The sequence below is a fragment of the Lactuca serriola genome, chromosome 5, assembly GCF_051521515.1.
Source record: "Lactuca serriola cultivar US96UC23 chromosome 5, Lser_US96UC23_V15, whole genome shotgun sequence".
Lineage (NCBI taxonomy): Eukaryota > Viridiplantae > Streptophyta > Magnoliopsida > Asterales > Asteraceae > Lactuca > Lactuca serriola.
Genome location: NC_136412.1, coordinates 246,990,360 through 247,008,604, shown reverse-complemented (window position 1 = coordinate 247,008,604; position 18,245 = coordinate 246,990,360). Strand labels below are relative to the sequence as shown.

The 18,245-nt window shown below is 38.6% G+C and overlaps 1 non-coding gene across 1 annotated transcript; it reads right to left on the bottom strand.

Moving 5' to 3' along the window:
• Nucleotides 1–13,935: 13,935 nt before the first annotated feature.
• On the bottom strand, nt 13,936–14,042 carry LOC145056125 (small nucleolar RNA R71). Its single transcript, XR_013685661.1, has one exon. It is a non-coding gene; the product is annotated as a small nucleolar RNA R71 (small nucleolar RNA).
• Between the last annotated feature and the right edge of the window lie 4,203 nt (nt 14,043–18,245).

Genomic DNA, 18,245 nt, shown 5'->3' with positions numbered 1-18,245 from the left:
GCCCATATCCCGCAATATCATAGCAATAGACAACTACCCGGATTTCCATCCGATAAAAGGGTTGGCCTTGGTGCCATAAACCCTATCGATATAGTGAGGATAACTCACCTCGAAACTGCCGACAGAACAGATAACTCGAGCTGCTCCGATCACTGATACGATCTCCACCGCTGGACAGCCACCAATGCACTGAACTCAAAACCATAAACAACAATTACTAAAATAACCCTGGAAACCACTGGTCAACCCTTGGTCAAAGACAAGGTCAAAGTCAACCCCTGACTGACCCTACTCGCCGAGTCAACCCGATGACTCGCCGAGTTCCCATACCCAGAGCTCACTCAATTCGCGACCTAACTCGCCGAGTTACCCCGAGACTCGCCGAGTGTCACAACTTCTGAGTCCTCTCGCACACAACTCACCGAGTCATCCCTTGACTCACCGACCCTCGACTCAACCAGAGAATATCGAAACTCTTCGACAACTCTCGTCGGGTCCAAGAACAGACTCGCCGAGTCTATGGCTATCCTCAACCTACTCGCTGAGTTGTTCATACAACTCGCCGAGTCCAAGGCCATCTTCATCCGACTCGCCGAGTTGTTCTTCCAACTCGCCGAGTCCCAGCTCATCTTCAAACAACTCGTCGAGTTCACCCATGTGACTCGCCGAGTTCCATCGATCTGAATCCATACAGAAGCATTCCAGACCATGCAATTGATCCAAAGAGATCTAGGCCTTTTGCACAAAGGTTTAGGGTTTGGGACATGAAAGCTTCACTACACACTCTAACACAGGGACTTTCATGCTCTCTGATTCTTCTCCATTCCAGATCTGAGGTAGCACCCTCAGATCTAACCTCTAGACTTCCAATTACATCCATAGACAAGTTCCCACAAACCCCAAAATGAAGAAACAACATACAATCAGACCAAGAACGAGATATTACCCCCAATGGACGCCCCAACTACAATGAAACACAAATCCAATCAAAGCCCCTTGCTCCAAGCCTTCAATCTCCCAAAATTCCTTCAATAATCATTTCCTTCAAGCTTCCAATTGAGATAGAATCATTCACACACGAAGGCTAAGGGTTTCTGGACTTGGGAATGAATAAAGAGGCTGAGAGTGGGCTGTTATGTTCTTTATATAGGGTTCAACCCCGAGAATTAGGGTTTTCTCCACTCAGCACCTACTCGCCGAGTCCTCCTTACTGACTCGCCGAGTCGGCTACTTAACACGCGACCCAGTCGCGACTCTACTCGCCGAGTCCATCCATGGACTCGCCGAGTCACTCTTCCACAACTTACTCTTTTAGCCCTTCAACTCTACTCTTGATATTTCAGGATGTTACACTTTGGATATCCATAGGACTCTTTGGTTGTTCCTACTTTTTATAGCTTCAATCTTAGCTGGGTCAACCATAATACCTTCTTGATTAATGTGACAACCTGAAATTTATTCCGTCACTGTAACCCGTTTCTGTCAATAAAACTCGTCTTTATCGAATTGTTCTGTTAACATTTTGGATTAGGTTATTTAAACTAAGACTTTTTATTGTGACTTCATGAGTGTCCAAATGAGTTAGAAACATGTGAAACACCCTCGAATTCTTTTAAAAAGATTTCTAGTTTACGACCACGTCGGGTTACGACAACTTAATCGAGTACGACCATAAGCTCCGTTTAACGTCAGTATGGGGTAGATTTCCATTGGGCCACAAACTCGAACCCTATATAAGGATGAGTAGACCTCCATTTGAAGCTTTTCCACTCTTAACACCCTCTCTCTCACTACTCTCTCTCTACAACTCAAAGTTTGATCAAAAAACACCCCCTTGCAAGCTCCAAATTGGTAAGTGATCTATCCTAGCTTGTAGTTTAGCTTGTTTAGCATGCAAATTCGGGTTTAAATCATCCAAAACTCTCAAAATCATGTGTTTACGGCCCTAGAACACTCCAAAACCGTAAAAACCCTTAAATGGGGTTTTGAAGCCCCAAAACCCTCTTAAATCACTCCTAGTGCTTAGCTATGACTTAAGGACTTGCATGGACGAGTTTAGAACACCAAAATCTTATCATTTGGGTAGTAAACATGAGTTTACGGCCCAAGAACATTATTGGACCGTAAACCCTCCTTCATAGGCCGTAAACACCATTTAAGGTGTTAAATTGCCCTTGAAACACCTCCTATGGCTTGGGATAATGTCTAGAATCAACCACCATCGAAGTAGGGGCCTTAAACATCAAGGAAACCATAAACATAGGAGATTACAGCTGTAAACCCCCCAATGATTGGTCCCTTGGCTGTAAACTCCTCTAAGGATGTTAAATGGTGCCCTAACTTCCTTCCATGGCTTGTATATTGGACTAGAATCATGTGTGCTTAACCTAGAACCATCAAAACACAAAAGGAAGGGACAAGTAAGAGTTTACGGCCGTAAACTCTATGTTTATAGCCGTAAACTCCCATAAATGGTCCATTTGAGGACTTAACCACTTCCTATGCCCTAGAATTGAACCTAGCCTAATTACACAGGTGTTGTAAGATCTTTAAACATCCAAGAACACACCACCCATGATTTTACGGCCGTAAATGATGGGTTTTAGCCATAAGAACTTTCCTATGTGCGCATGCAAACCCCTAATGCTCGGATCTAGGCTTTCTAATTAAACATGCTTTGAATCCAAGACTTCTAATAACTAATTAGGTTAAATAACAACATTGAAACAGATCTAGAACCATACCTTTGAATTCCTTTTTGATCTTGTTGTCTTGGAGCTTCTAGAGTCACAATTGTCACTCCTCTAATGGCTTACAAACACAAAATAGCAAGGAGGATGATTTGGGAGAGAGGAGAGGGGAGGAATTCGGCCAGAGCTTCTCTACTTTAGGTTAAGTTCCGAATTCCCTTAGCCATGGGGACTATTTATACTTGTAGACTCCTTAAGGGTTACAACCTAAACCCTATTGGATAATCTTCTCTTAAGGCTATCCAAATCCATTCCTAGATAACACCATGGACGATTTTAGCTATCCTTTAGCTTCTAGAATTCGTCCATCATATATCTATATGGATTTACAGTCTAAAGTTTAACTATCAAACAATTGACAGTTTATTCCCTCTTATTAAATTAATCTCTTTAAGTCACCAAATTAATTCTAATTAATTCTATGACTTATACTAACAATATTATTATTCTTTATAATAACATTTACTCTCTCTTAATAAATCATCCTATCAAGTTGCTATGGTGAAGGCAACCCAAAAGGACCATGCACAACCAGGTCAAATACTTGCCTAATATAGTTGTAACCTTAGACACTAATCCAACAGTAAACTCATGGGGATATGGTCTATGGGCCGTAATCTCTTCTAAGAGTTTACTCTCGAAGAGTAAACTCCATATCTAGGCCCTACACCCCCTTAGATACATCCCGTATCATTCCTAACACTTGAGATAAAGTGTTTTCGCGCCTCGGAGTGTATTATCTTACTTAATTAGTAGTTCAATGTCTAATTAGATACAATTATGTATCTCCTCATTTTACATAGGATCCTCGCGTGTGTTCAAGCCCTAAACTGACACTTAGCATCCTATCTGACACATTTCCCGACCGGTGAGTTCATACCCCTACACCTTTTTCCGTGTTTTCATGTTTTCAGGGGGGAATACAAGCAAAAGTACAAGGAATCTTGTACTCAAACTTATTATTTCGTATGAAATGTTTCATATTCCGTATGCTTTAACACAGAAAATCGTATTAACCAACCATTTAACTTACAGAATTAGTTTTCAAACTAATTGCGAAACTCAATATAAAATGTTATATTTTATGTTTCATAAAGGATTTCATGCCATTCATCAAACAGGATTTTCCGTATTATTACTTTTAAATTCTTTATTCTTAAGATTGGAGACACGTCCTCTGTAACACTCCACAAAGATACACGAGTGGAGGACCGCCCCTGTAACCAGAATCTCCTGGACAGATAGCGTGACTTGAGTGTATAGATCTATACGGGGCTGACTACCCCGCACCTTGCTGCTAGCTACAGTGGGACCGGCAGGTCTATGGGTGACAAAAGTCATAAAATGATAATGGACTTCTTATTGCCATATCTAGTCTATCGTATGGTTATGGAACTCGCAAACTTGAATAATGGAGATTTACTTTTTAGTAATAATGAACCTAGTAAACTAACACCCTTAGGAATTAGTTTACTACCTACTTATTAGTTTTATATATGTGTTAAAACAAATGTATTTTTCAAGGATAACCAGGCTTTCAGGATACTTTACTTAAACGCTACAAGTATGGTAGATAGTTGTACACTGTATTCCGAATCGATAACCAACCACCAACTTTTAAGGAAAATAAGGGTTTTTCTTGGGATAACTTAACTTCTCTTAACCAGGTTGTTTAACAAATGGATAACTAAACTTCTCTTATAAGAAAATATGGGATTTTCTTGGATAACAACTTTTTCAGAAAAACCAAAGGAAACTTGTTCTTTTACCAGAAACAAACCGCTTATGAACTCACCAGCTTTATGCTGATATTTTAAAACTGCTTGTATTCTCAGGTTCTCGTTAGACATGTATCGCACGTTCTTTTGGAGAAGATGGTGTATATAGAAGTTTTGTCTATACTTTTGTTCGTACTGATGTATATATAAAACATGTATTACTTTGCTTTCAAACAAATGTAAATATTCCTATGTAATGTAATGGTTGTTTTTACTATGCTTGCTAGGTACATTGGTTGTGATACTTTACATGACGTCCTCCGCCCCGGAACGTTTCCGCCATCGGTTTTGGGGTGTGACAATTAACCACATGACCCAAAAATTGGACTTCTTGAATCCAAAAATCACATTTGGAGAACTTCGCATACAACTTCTCTTTCTTTAATACTTCTAACACTTCTCACAAGTGTCTTCCATGCTCATACTGGCTTTTCGAGTAAATCATAATGTCATCTATGAACACTATCACAGAATTATCTAGGAATGGTTTACACACCCTGTTCATTAAATCCATGAAGGCTGCTGGAGCATTGGTTAGTCCAAATGACATAACCAAAAACTCATAGTGTCCATATCTTGTTCTGAATGTAGTTTTCTCAATATGCTGCTCTCTTACCTTTAGCTGATGATATCCTGACCTAAGACCATTCTTCGAGAAATAGCTCAAACCTTGCAACTGATTAAACAGGTCATCAATTCTTGGCAACAGATACTTGTTCTTTATTGTCGCCTTGTTCAGCTCCCTGTAATCTATACACATTCTCATGCTCCCATCTTTCTTCTTCACAAATAACACCAGGGCACCCCAGGGTGATGAACTAGGTCTAATAAAACTGTTGTCCAACAATTTCTGAAGTTGCATCATAAGCTCCTTCATCTTTGTCGATGCTAATCGATATGGGGCTTTTGCTATTGGTGTTGTTCCTGGTAACAAGTATATTCTAAACTCCACTTTTCTCAGGAAAAACTTCCGGATAGTCACACACCACTTGTATAGTTTGCATATCCTTTTTCTCATTCTTAGCATCAATCACGAATGCCAAGTATGAAGTGCATCCTTTAGATAAACATCTTCTGGCTTTCATTAGGGAAATGATTCCAGAATTTACTCTACGCTTATCTCTGTATACCATAAACGACTCCTTTCCAGGCGGGTATACCCTTACTATCTTTTTCTTGCACAATATTTCAGCATCATTGACGCTAAGCCAATCCATCCCCAAAACGATGTCGAAACCATTTAACTCGATGGGTAACAACTTTTCTTGGAATTCGTTTCCATTTAGGTTGATGACGATATTCCTAATATAATCGCTAACCTATATGAATTTGCCACTAGTAACTTCTACAATTAGAGCATCATCTAGCTTTTCTATAGGCAATGCTAGTCTTTCACCAAATTTATGTGATATAAAGGAGTAATTCAATCCGGAATCAAACAATAAATTGATAGGCAATCCATTTACTAGAAAAGTACCTGAAGCGACATCTGTTGCATCCTTTGCAGCTTCCAATGTCATTTGGAAAGCTCTGGCTTTTGGCTTTGGTGGGAGATTGGGCTTCGCTGCCTCTATCTTCTTGGGGTAATCCTTCAAAATGTGCCCTTCTTCATGGCATCCATAGCACACCCTTTTGTTGGTTGTGCACTTGCTGGCGTAGTGCCCTGGCTTTCCACATTTAAAACAAGTGACATCCTCATCACATTTCCCAACATGTTTCTTCTTAGATTTATCACACCATTTTGCTTTGGCTCCTCCTCCGAATTTTCTCGAACCAGACTTCGAGAAGCTAATTTTCTTGTTCAAACCTTAAGTTCCTTCAAACTTTCTCTTTTCGCCAACTTCAACGTTGTTGGCGGCTCTCTCCTTAATCATATCTTCAACAGATTTGGCAGCCCAGATAGCTGCCTCCGAAGTAAGTTCCTGACGCACTGGCACTGCATACTCCCATGGAAGTCCTTTTGCGTACATGTCGATTTTCGACAGCTCGTCTGGGACAATACGCGAAGGAAACTCCATTTTCTCTGTGAAGTTGTTGGTGTATTCATCAATAGTCATACTTCCCTTCTTTAATGTAAGAAATTGGTTTTCTAACTCAAGCAGATTTTGGGCCGAGCAGTACTTGCACTTGAATTGCACTAAGAACTTTGTCCAAGTCAGTTGCAGTGGCTCATTAGGGCTTTGAGTCTTTCCTAAAGTGTTCCACCAGCGAACAACGCTACCTCTGAACTGACGCACTGCAATTCTGGTTTGTAACTTGCCTTGACAACCACATGTCATGAAGGCCAATTCCATTTTTGAGATCCAATCCATTACTCCGACAGGATCTTCTTGTCGATTAAAAGTTGATGGCTTGCAAGTCATAAAGTCTTTATACTTTCATCCATTTTTCTCAACACCATCCTCTTGATTGTTTCTCCTAACCACAAGTGATTCATCTTGACCAACAGATCTACTGTAGTTTCCTTCCTCCAACTGATCGTCATTTAATTCAGGTTGTTCAACAGGCATTGAAGGTTCACTCCTATTGTTTAGCAATAGTTGCCTCATTTCCTCCTTTTTTTCAACCATCATTGCCTGAATCATGGCTTGTACTCTAACCATGGTGATGGGTTCTGGTGCATCTCCTGCTATAGGCACCTGTTCCACCACTTGGGGTTGAGGTTGCTGGTTTCTATTTGCATTTCTAGCTCCACTTTGGGTTTTTTCCATCTTGATCTATACATTAAATTAGGTGAATTTAGATCGTTATTCATGATAGTCATTTGAATTCTCCTTATTACTCTGAAACGTTTATATGTTGTAACACCTGTAGATCCAGGCAAGTCAATTTAGAGACAAAGAGCATCAAAAAATGAGTTTTTGATGGAAGATTATTTAGAAGTAGTAATATTAACCAAGTTTTAAAATATTTTACAAGGATTCTGTGCATAAAAAGAATGTCGAAATCCGAGTTATAACGAAGAAGTTATGACCCGTCGAAGTTTCGCGACGGAACCGACACGTACCGGGAAGTGTAAATAGTGAATTTACGATAGAGCAATTTTTAGCCTTAGCGATCTAAACGAAATTCGTAGAATATGTTAAACTGAGAGCGTCCATAAAAAGAACGCCCAAATCTGACTTCGGATGAGGAAGCTATGATTTTTCGAAATTTCGTCTTAGCAATGTACAACCCGAAGTTCGAATATTAGATCGAGCAGTTTTTAGCCGACACAACCTAAATGAGAATCGAAGATCTCGTTAATAGTATTGTAACGATAAAAAGGCAGAAGGAAACGGACATCAGATGAAGGAGTTATGGAATTTTAACGGACCAATCATGTCCCGGCCTGTTAATAATATAACTTTTAAAATAAATTCAAAATTAGCTGACAGAGTCTAAACGAAAGTTGTAGAGTACATTCCCGCCTATACGTGGATGTAAAGAACGTCGAAAAAGGGGCTCGTATGAGGAATATATGATTTTTTGAAGTTGGAACTCGAATTTGCGAAGCTGGTGCGAATAGTGATGACGTGGCTCGATCTGGACCGTCCATTGCTGATTGGAGGACCCGCTTCGGATGAGTGACACGCCACCATTCGCATTACGCCCAATGTCTGAATTGGAGTACGCCCAGCGTACTTCGGTCTCATGTGGTTCCGAGGCATCCACGTCGCACCATCTGGAGATCGCCACGTAGCAGCCTTATCCAATGTTACGCCCAGCGTAGTCCGAGGTTCAGCCACTGTAAATAGAAGTGCGAAGCTGCCGACTTCTTCACTCCAAAATCACTTCTCTCTCTAACTTCTTTCTCTCTCTAACCCATTCCAACCATCTTAAACGCTAGCGAACCCTCCTAGCACCCGAAGGAAGTCCCGAGGATCCTGGAGTCCCGAGAAAAAGGGTCTTTCAGTTCGGAAACGCTGCTCCAACATAAGCCCGGTTTTCTTTAAAACTCGTTGTAAGTGAGCTACGCCTATGCTATTTTTAATATAGTTTTTAAATAATTATAGTAATGTTATTAGGTCCTTAGAATAATTAATTGGGCTATTATTTGCGTGACAAAAACAAAATGATGAGAGGTGATATAGACCATGAGATAAGGGTGAGAAGTGAACCATGAGAGAAGCCTTTTACCCAAGTGTTGGACCCATCATCTAGCAAAGTATGAATGACAACCACGGACTATTCTAGACAGTCCAGTGGAACACTAGTAGGCTTGCAACCTGTAGGTGTTATTTGAACTGTGTATTCACTAGGTGTACTCTAAAAACCCATTGACATGTATTGCGAGTGGATTCTCGAAAACGATATTATTGATAAACGAGATAAAAACCCATTGACATGTATTTCGTCTGGATTCTCAGAAACGATATTGTCAATAAACGAGATAGCCCTGGCTACTATGGAATTAGTGCATGTTCAGCAAATCCTAGCAACGATGGATTTCGTGCCTATTCCTTAGGATAATCCTTAGGAAAGAATGAATGAGTAATATCTAATTCTTAGGGTAAATCCTTAAGAGTAAAGAAGATAATGGGGAGATTTAGGAGTGCCTGTTCAGCATGTTCAGCAAATCCTATGTAGTCACCTGGTTTACCAGCATGACCCTCTCAGTTTTTTTTTATATCACATGTGTTGATATGAAATTACATTACACTGAGAGATTAAGAAGATATAAATCACTAGTGATAATAAATGTAAGTTTTGTTTATGGTTATGTTTCTGTATTGACGATGACATCCAAAATGTTTTAAAATGAATAAAAATACTTTTCTTTGGAAATGGTTTGATATGGTATTTATCATGTTTTACTGGGAACAAATTCCGCAACATTTTTATTAAAAGAGGTACTCTGATTTTTATAAAGCATAAACAAATTCTGTCTTTTCTGGCCATGAAAATGGGGATGTCACATATGCTAGTTCTAATATCGTAGTCGTACACTTAGAATCCTAAACACATAAGGTTTCCAAATCCGGTCGGCAATAGACCACAGATCCGAACAAATAATGGCATATATGGCAAACATATAGCAATTAGCACGTAAAAGCCTTTTAGACAATTTTCCTAAAACATACTAGTGCTCGTGTCTAAAATATGCTAGACACTCATCTCACGATCATCACTTAGGATTCTAAGTTTAAGTCTAGAAATCCTACAAATTCCTAGTTCGCTTAAACTAATGCTCTGATACCAACTGTGACATCCCCATTTTTCTCGACCAGAAAAGACTGATTTAGTTTATGCTTTTAAAATAAAATGAGAGTAATTTTCCAAAAGATGTTGCAGAATTTGTTCCCAAAAAAATATAATAAAAATTTATCAAAACATTTCTTAAAGAAATATGTTTTCATTACATAAAAAAACCTCGGGATGTCATGTTCTAATACAGACCAAAAGCATAAATAGTACATTATAAGCCTTACAACAGTTATTTACAACTACTGGCCTATAATCAAAAAGTCTCATTGTCTTCCAATTATGCTCGGGGTCCACTACTTGTAATACAGAAAGCTGAGTGGGTCAGACTTGGGAGTCTGGTGAGCATATAGGGTTTTCAACCCACAAATAATAAATTTATTAATTTTCATCCGGCAACAATAAATTTATTAATTTCATCAAACAACAATAGCTCTGATTACCCATTCCCGTTATCCTCACTTTACGTCCCTAAACACCTTTCATAAGGGACCTAGCCTAAGGATTTTCATCGGGGTGACAACACTGCTTTAAGGGATTCCTTAGCAATTTATTTCAAATAAGGCCACCATGTGAGGGATGGAGTATACCATTGAACACTAAGTTCACAAACACCTACAGGTTGCGAGCCTGCTAGCATTCCACTGGACTGTCTAGAAAGGTCTGTGGTCGCCATCTATACTCCACTAGGTGACTGAAACAATAACAATATCGAGGTCTCTCATCATTTTAACACATGTCAATTATTTCATCTACCCATGTTTTACCCAACATATTTGTTGATAAAAAAACATATACAGTTTAAAACTTGTATAAAATATTTATTCAACACCCATCTCAAATAAACAAAGAATATAATTACACATAGCACGTATTTTATAAAAATATTTCATATTTATGTGTAAGAAGAAAGTGACTATACAATTACCTTATACAACGAATATATATCTTACTTCCAAGTAGTTTTGAATGTGATTCCTCAATCTCTTAAAATATTATGTTGTTATACGTTATCTCTATTCCATTTGCAAGATGATAAAACGTATGATTTAAACTTCATAAAAAAAACTATTTATACTACATTTATTATGCATCGTCATTCTCTAAAAATTAACATGTATCTTAAAATTTTGACACATATGTACAAGGTATTCTTTGGCACGAAGCAAACTGTAAATTTTTGACACATATGTATAGCAATAAATATCCATAATTCTTTTTTGACTAAATTTGTCAAACTTTTATCCACTTCAAACTAACTTGAATATATGGATTGTTTCTTATGCCCACGTGTTTTATAACTAGCCGTTAAAATAGAATGAAATACAAACCATTTAAACCATTTAATAACCAATCTAATATAAAGAAATTAATATATCGATATATATATTTCTTATTTTCAAAACTATGAAAATTATATTTATATTAATTGAAATAAGGATATTATATATATATATATATATATATATATATATATATATATATATATATAAACGTTTTATTATTATAATAATTAAATACGTTGTCGAAACCATAACTCATAAAAATATAATATTATTTTATCGTTCTTCGATAATTTTAATATAAATATTTTTACAAATATTATATATATAAAGCACACGTATTATTCTTGAATAATTTTTATTTTGTTTATTCACAAGAAGTTTACATTTGTCGACCGACGTAAATACATATTTTATAGGATATGTCGAGCAGGTATCGTGTGCGTTAAACCGGCACATAAGTCAAACCAGATCATCGAAGGGCCCAAGATATCGTTTTTACCCTCGTAGGATAAAATGAACATATAAACTTTGACTTATATGCATTTACTATTTACTAATTAAATCATACACAAAAATGTGGTTTATAACATGGATATGTGCATAACTAGCCATATGTTTAGTATAGACTTGTATTCAATTTTAGCTAATTATGTGCATAATATGGACAAAAGATACCTAAAAGCGTTTGAATTGTGTTTTCAGTCCAAAAGCGAAGCTCGGAAGCAAAACGAGGCAGGAGAAGCGGTTGGGAGCTTGGGAGTTGAGCAAAGAAGAAAAATGCTAAAAACACAAGGTACTCGGCGAGTAGGGTCGACTACTCGGCGAGTCGATACGAAGATTCGAGAAGCTAAGGACTCCTTAACTTGCCGTGTACGGGAATTAAGGGATGGACTCGACGAGTCGGTCATGGACTCGGCGAGTCGGGGCGAATCTATAAAAACGACTTTTCTGATCGACACAAAGTATTCTGGAGAACCCTTGGGGAGAAAAGCTGCGAATAAAAGTCAGAGAAGACCTGGAGAACGAAGATCAAACCCTAAATCTGATTCTAAAGGAGATTAGACGCAAATTTCCATTACTTTCAATTCAATCTATTGTTTCCATCATGTATAGACATATAGATTTCGTTTTTGTGCTTTCAATTGCCTCAATCATGAGCTAAAACCTTTTAACTTCTGTTTGGGGAGACAATATTAAGACTATGGTTTGATTTATGGTAGGATTGATTTAATATTGGTGATTTTGTTAATTTTAGCTTGTTAAAGAACCTTATGTATGAATGATAACTGTTTTTCTATTAATAGGAAGAGAATTAAGCTGCATGAACATCTCTTAATTGTTTACCTCATATAATTTATGTGACCACTTTATTATATGACTAGGAATACCGAATGTGAAACTAGAATTAATAGGAAAATAGGTAAATTCCCGTGTGAGCTTGTGTGATGACCATCAACAAGAGGTTAACTAAAGGACCAATTTAGTTGACCATTACAAGTCTTCATTAACCCGAATAAATAACCTAGTAAATTAAAGTAATTTAGAAAATTGGCCACTGTTTGAGTTAATTTGTTTTCTAAGGATTAATGTAGCGAATGAGAACCTAATCACTTGAATCGGTAGCCAATAGAACAACTAATCCATTGCACTATTACCATAAAGTCAACCATAGGATCAATTGAGTTGAACCTAAACAGAAGTTCCCTTCATTATTGAATTTAGTAGAATCTTGCTTATCTAGTTTGTAGTTAATTAGTCTAGGTATTAGTTAGTAAGTTTCTAGTCTTGGAAAACTAGAGAAAACCCCCTTTATTACTTAATTTTTAGATAATAATAGCTTTTAGTTTTCATTTTCCGTTCCCTGTGTTCGATACCCTACTTATTTAACTTTACCACAATTGATAGGTCCACTGCTTTTGTGTGTTTATTTTATAATTAAAAGTAGGATTAAAACTAGTTGAGTTTTACACACATCAAGTTTTTGGTGCCGTTGTCGGGGAACGGTTCAAAAAAATTAAGTCTAATTCCTAATTTTATCGAACCCTTGTGTGAGTTTTTCTTGCACAAAGTTAATTTTATAGGTAATTTAGTAATTAGGAGAGGTTTTGATAAATTTCTGTTTTAAAAAAGTTAATTAGGAATTTTCCTGTTTTTGCCTTGAACTCACCAAGTGCATTCGAGTCAACTCGGCGAGTCCATCGCTGATTACAGTTTTAATTTTTATTTTTGTTTTTTTATGCGTTTTTATTGTTTTGCTTGCAGTTGTTTCATGACCAGAGGATCTAACACTCCATTGGTTCCTCCACTTGACGATCCGGAGTCTACTTTAAAGAACAAAGGAAAAATCATTGGCGAAACCACTTCTTCAAAAAGCTCGCCTTTAAAGAATTTAAAATCCGTTTTCAACAAGAAGAAGAGCAGCAAATCAGGAGCTTCCAGTGCCTCTATAGCAATAGAAGACCCGATTAAAGAAGACACCGAATACGAAACCGAAGAAGAGGAAGCACTTACATTCGGACACGACTTTGATTCCGGCGACGAATTAGCCATTATCATGGCTAACATCGATGAAGTCCCCATGGGGGAATGGAAGAAGAAGATGCGTGACGATACCGTCCCCAGGCTTGTGCAACCCGCAATTCCCGCTACTGCTACTTTCGAACTAAATGGTCACATACTTGCTCAACTAAAGGAGATTCCCTTCTACGGAAAAGATAACGAAGATGCCTTTAAACACTTGGATGAAGTCAATGATGTAGCTGATTAATTTAATGTTCCAAATGTGCCTCGCGAGACCCAGCTACTTCGCATGCTTCCAGTTACATTCAAGGGTGCTGCAAAAGATTGACTCAAGCCACTCCCTCCCGGATCCATCACCACATGGGCTAAGAGAAAGAAGAATTCATTGACCATTTTTGCCCACCTTCTAAAATAGCCAAGTTGAAGAAGGCTATTGCTAACTTTGAACAACAACCCGGAGAGTCCCTTTATGAGGCATGGGAGAGGTACAAAAGTCCACTAAGAAATTTCCCACACCATGACCTTAATAGCCAACAAGAAGTCTCCATCTTCTATGACGGAGTCAATGTCACAACAAGGCAATTACTTAACTCGCAAGGCCCGCTCACAAAGAAGGAACCCCCGGTGATCAAAGAATTAATTGAAGAGTTGTCTAAACATTCTAGAGAATACCATAACCCGCGAAATGAAGTAAGTAAGGGGGTAGTGAACATGGTTAACGATGGCACGGCGGAAATGATGGCTAAACTAGTTTTGGGGAAATTATCACTCCTCTGACCCCTACACAAAAGGTCTCAACTAAGGTGCATGCAGAAAAGACAGAAGTTTCAAGTTCAGCTAAACCCGACACGACTCGTCGAGTCCCTCTAATGGACTCGACGAGTCCAAGGTCTGATGACAAAATTGTTGTTTCCTTAAAGCCTTATAGGCCACCTTTTCCATTTCCAATACGAGCCATACCTGACGAAAAGGCTAAAGCGTACAGAACTTTCATGGAACATGTGAAAGCCCTTCAAGTCAACATCTCATTTGCTGAAACGATGCTTCAAACACCTAAATATTTAAACTTGCTTAAGGGTCTCTTTGCTGCTAGAAAAGATATGGCTAAAGTCGCGGAGTTAGTATTAGATGAGCTACCAGAAAAGAAGGGCGATCCGGGAAGCATCTCGATTCCTTGTCAATTTGGAAATATACTTGCTACTCAAGTATTGACCAATTCGGGTGCAAGTATTAATCTAATGCCATACTCTTTCTTCGAGAAGTTGAATTTACCAGAGCCAAGGACGATTAATATGAAGATCCATCTAGCAGATAAGACAATCATTCGTCTAAGAGGTGTTTGTGAAGATCTTCTCATAAAGGTTGACAAATTTGTATTCCCCGTGGACTTTGTAGTGCTTGACATGGAAGAAGACCCCAAAATTCCAATTATTTTGGGGAGACCATTTTTGAATACCGCATGTGCATTGATAGATGTATGCGAGTCCACACTAACATTGAGGGTAGGAGATAAATCAGTAGTGTTTAAGGCTATACAAGAGATTAAGCAAGAAGAAACAAGAAAAGAAGAAGTTTCCTCTATTGATTTGGATGATGAATTGCTACAAAAAGAACTTGCACTCTTACAAGAAGAAGATCCAAATCAATTTCTACTATCTTCTGGGGAAAATTTTGATGCTGAAAAAGACTTATAAGAGATAGAGAAGTTGTTGGAGGGAACTAATCCAAAAGAATCAATGGAATATGTGGAATACGCATTGACTCGCCGAGTCGCATCGACAGACTCGACGAGTCCAATAAAAAAGTTCAGAAGTGTGGGCAACCTTTACCTGCTATTTACAAGTTCTTTCCTATTCTTGACATGAAGATTTTTCCAGATCCTTTGGAAGGTCCAACAGCAAAAGGCGAAATTGTTAAAAATGATTGTAACTTCCAATATGCTCAAGTAGCTTACCTTGATACAGTGATACAAAGAGATGAAGAAAGGCGACTTGATAATGGGGCAAGCTTGGGAGAAAAGGAGAATGCGAAGTCTGGGAATGATGATACTAATAACTCATCCATTGAGACATATATGGCTAATCTAGAAATCAAGTTAGTCAAACCTCTAGCCCGAGTCTTTTCCAATTATGAATTAATTATGTTTAAAGAAGGAGAAGTACAAAAGATGGGGCCAAAGAATGGAATGCAGAAAAAGAAGGCTGGGAAACGGATCAAGCATGTAATTGAAGAAGATGCTACGCGGAAAAAGAAAGAAGAATTGCGACGGGCATATAAGAGGAAGATACACGCTTACAAGACAGAGTATAAACCGAAAAAGATTAAGCGTGAATTCCTAATGCAGTTCCTCAGACTCGGCGAGTCGGGTTTGGACTCGGTGAGTCATGTCTGAAGCAGTCCCAATTTTAATTCCTAACTGTTTTGCTCGTTTCTGTTTGTTTGTGTACTTATTTATGCAGGAACATGTTTTCGCGGGTTCAAAGCTCACGAGGAAGCCAAGAAGATTTCCCTTGGTTGAAATTTCCACGAATCGAGTCCCAATCCACGATGACTAGGTGGAAGAAGAAACTTGCAGAAATCCAGAAAAAGGAGATTTGTGTTCCCAATACGATTGACTAGGAATGGTTACAGAACGTCTGATACAAAGAGGAGTTGGCACCATACCTTGTTAAGGAATTTACTCATGATGGGGTGTCGCTCACGTGCGATGGTTGGAGTCGTTTGTTTCGTACCCGAGAGCCGGTCTATCGAGAATTGTGCTTGGAATTTTTCTCCACATTACATTTTCGGGGTGGGGATGATTATTATAGCCCGGAGAACATCACTTTTTGTCTTGGGGGTGAGGTTCGCCAATGTTCTATGGTTGAATTAGCTTGGAGGTTGGGAATTTATAACCGAAGCTTGACTCACACGACTGTATTTGGTAACTTTTTGGAGCATTGCCATAAGGTATTCCCGGATGGTGTCACAAGCATGAGTTGGTGGAACACCATTGCCAACAAACTTTACATTCCCAAATCAGCTCAATAGGGGAAGCATACGATCACCCACTCACCGCCTTATTCACTGCCTTATCTCCAACATTATCAACCAACGAAAGGATGATGACAAGGTTTCTAACCTTGATGTCTTTATCTTTGGAGCATCATTACACCCAACACTTTTTGCAACATACCATGGTGCTTGGCTTCATACTTGGCTGAAGGGGCGATCAAGGACCGAAAAACCTCAAAAATTAATGGGGGTATGTTCGTGACGCGTTTAGCCCACTCTTATGGGTTGATGACTCGTGGTGCTTGGAATTTGATGACGATGATTCCGACCCTTCCTTTTAATCCTATTCTTTTTCGGAGGGCTAGAATTATTGAGGATTATGGAGGGGGCATTATGCTATTCCCAATGACGATGTCGTGATCGGGATCGAGGCACCGGGACGAAGGGTTCGACCAAGACGCGAGCAACCACACCATGATCCACCGGTTATTCCGGTTGAGGACAATGTTCCCTCGGAGTGGTTAAATGAGGAAGGGAGGAGATATTTAGATGATTTGGGTCGGAGTTCGAATTTTACAAACCAATCTTTCATCCAATTATTTGAACATTTCCATATTCAACATGTAGATGGGGGACAACTTCCGTATGTTCCAAGCTGGGAGGAAAGGATAAGCGCAAAGCAAGGGGAGCCGGTGGAAGTGGAGCTATGCATGATGGCGATGATGAGGAAGCGGATGAAGACTAGTTTCTTTTTATTTGTGTTTTGTTGAACAATTTTTTTTTATTTTGTTTGTTTGGTGTGTTTTAAACTTTTAATTAGGATTTGAATTATGTGCTTGATGTTCTAATTCCTTTGGTTCCTTTCCGAATTTGAATTAGGGAGTACTACCATAAGGAGTCTAGAGAATGTGAGGAAAAATGGAAAGAGTCAAGAAAGGGCGACGCATTAAGTCTAGGTGTTGAGTTCGGTTCTAAAGGGGTTCATGAGTGAATAGTTACTGAAGCAAGGGGGAGTTTTTGAAGTCCACCAAAAGCTGGATACAAATTAGAGTTTATTTTTCACCCATCAAGGACTCGCCGAGTGCAGTTACCAGACTCGACGAGTCCTAACATCTTTTCACGATTTCATGCTTTTCGCGCCATTACTTGCCGAGTGCAGTTACCAGACTCGACGAGTCATTCATTATTCAACCTAAAAGGCTGATGCTTAGATGCTATTCGTTACACCACTTGGCTACCCTTTCTTTACAATTAATTCCTGAGGATTTTCCAGTATCGCTCCTGCACATTCGGAGCTACCACATGCGACATGACGCCCGAGACATGGATGAGCTGTTTCCATGTCTAAATTCGATTGAAGATGGAGCTTCAGAGACAATCTGCCTCGCGACTGCTACCCCAGGGGAGTTTGTTCTAATTCCCTCTACATTTCATATTTTTTTATGCCTAGTATGCAATGGGGACATTGCATGAATTAAGTGTGGGGTAGGGGGTTGGTTACATTAGTTAAAATTTTAGTTAAAAATTTTGCATGAAAATTTCTTAGAACTTAAATTAGAAAATTTTGGTAAAAGTAATTAGGATTCCATGTTAGAATTATGTTGATAATTGCATGAAGACCCAAATATTTAGTTGAGCCTATATATGTTCTAGTGCATTTGTGGCTTCCTTATTCCAGTGAAATCATGGGACAAAAACACAACCTTTCTTAGCCCGAAGGATGCAATATGTTT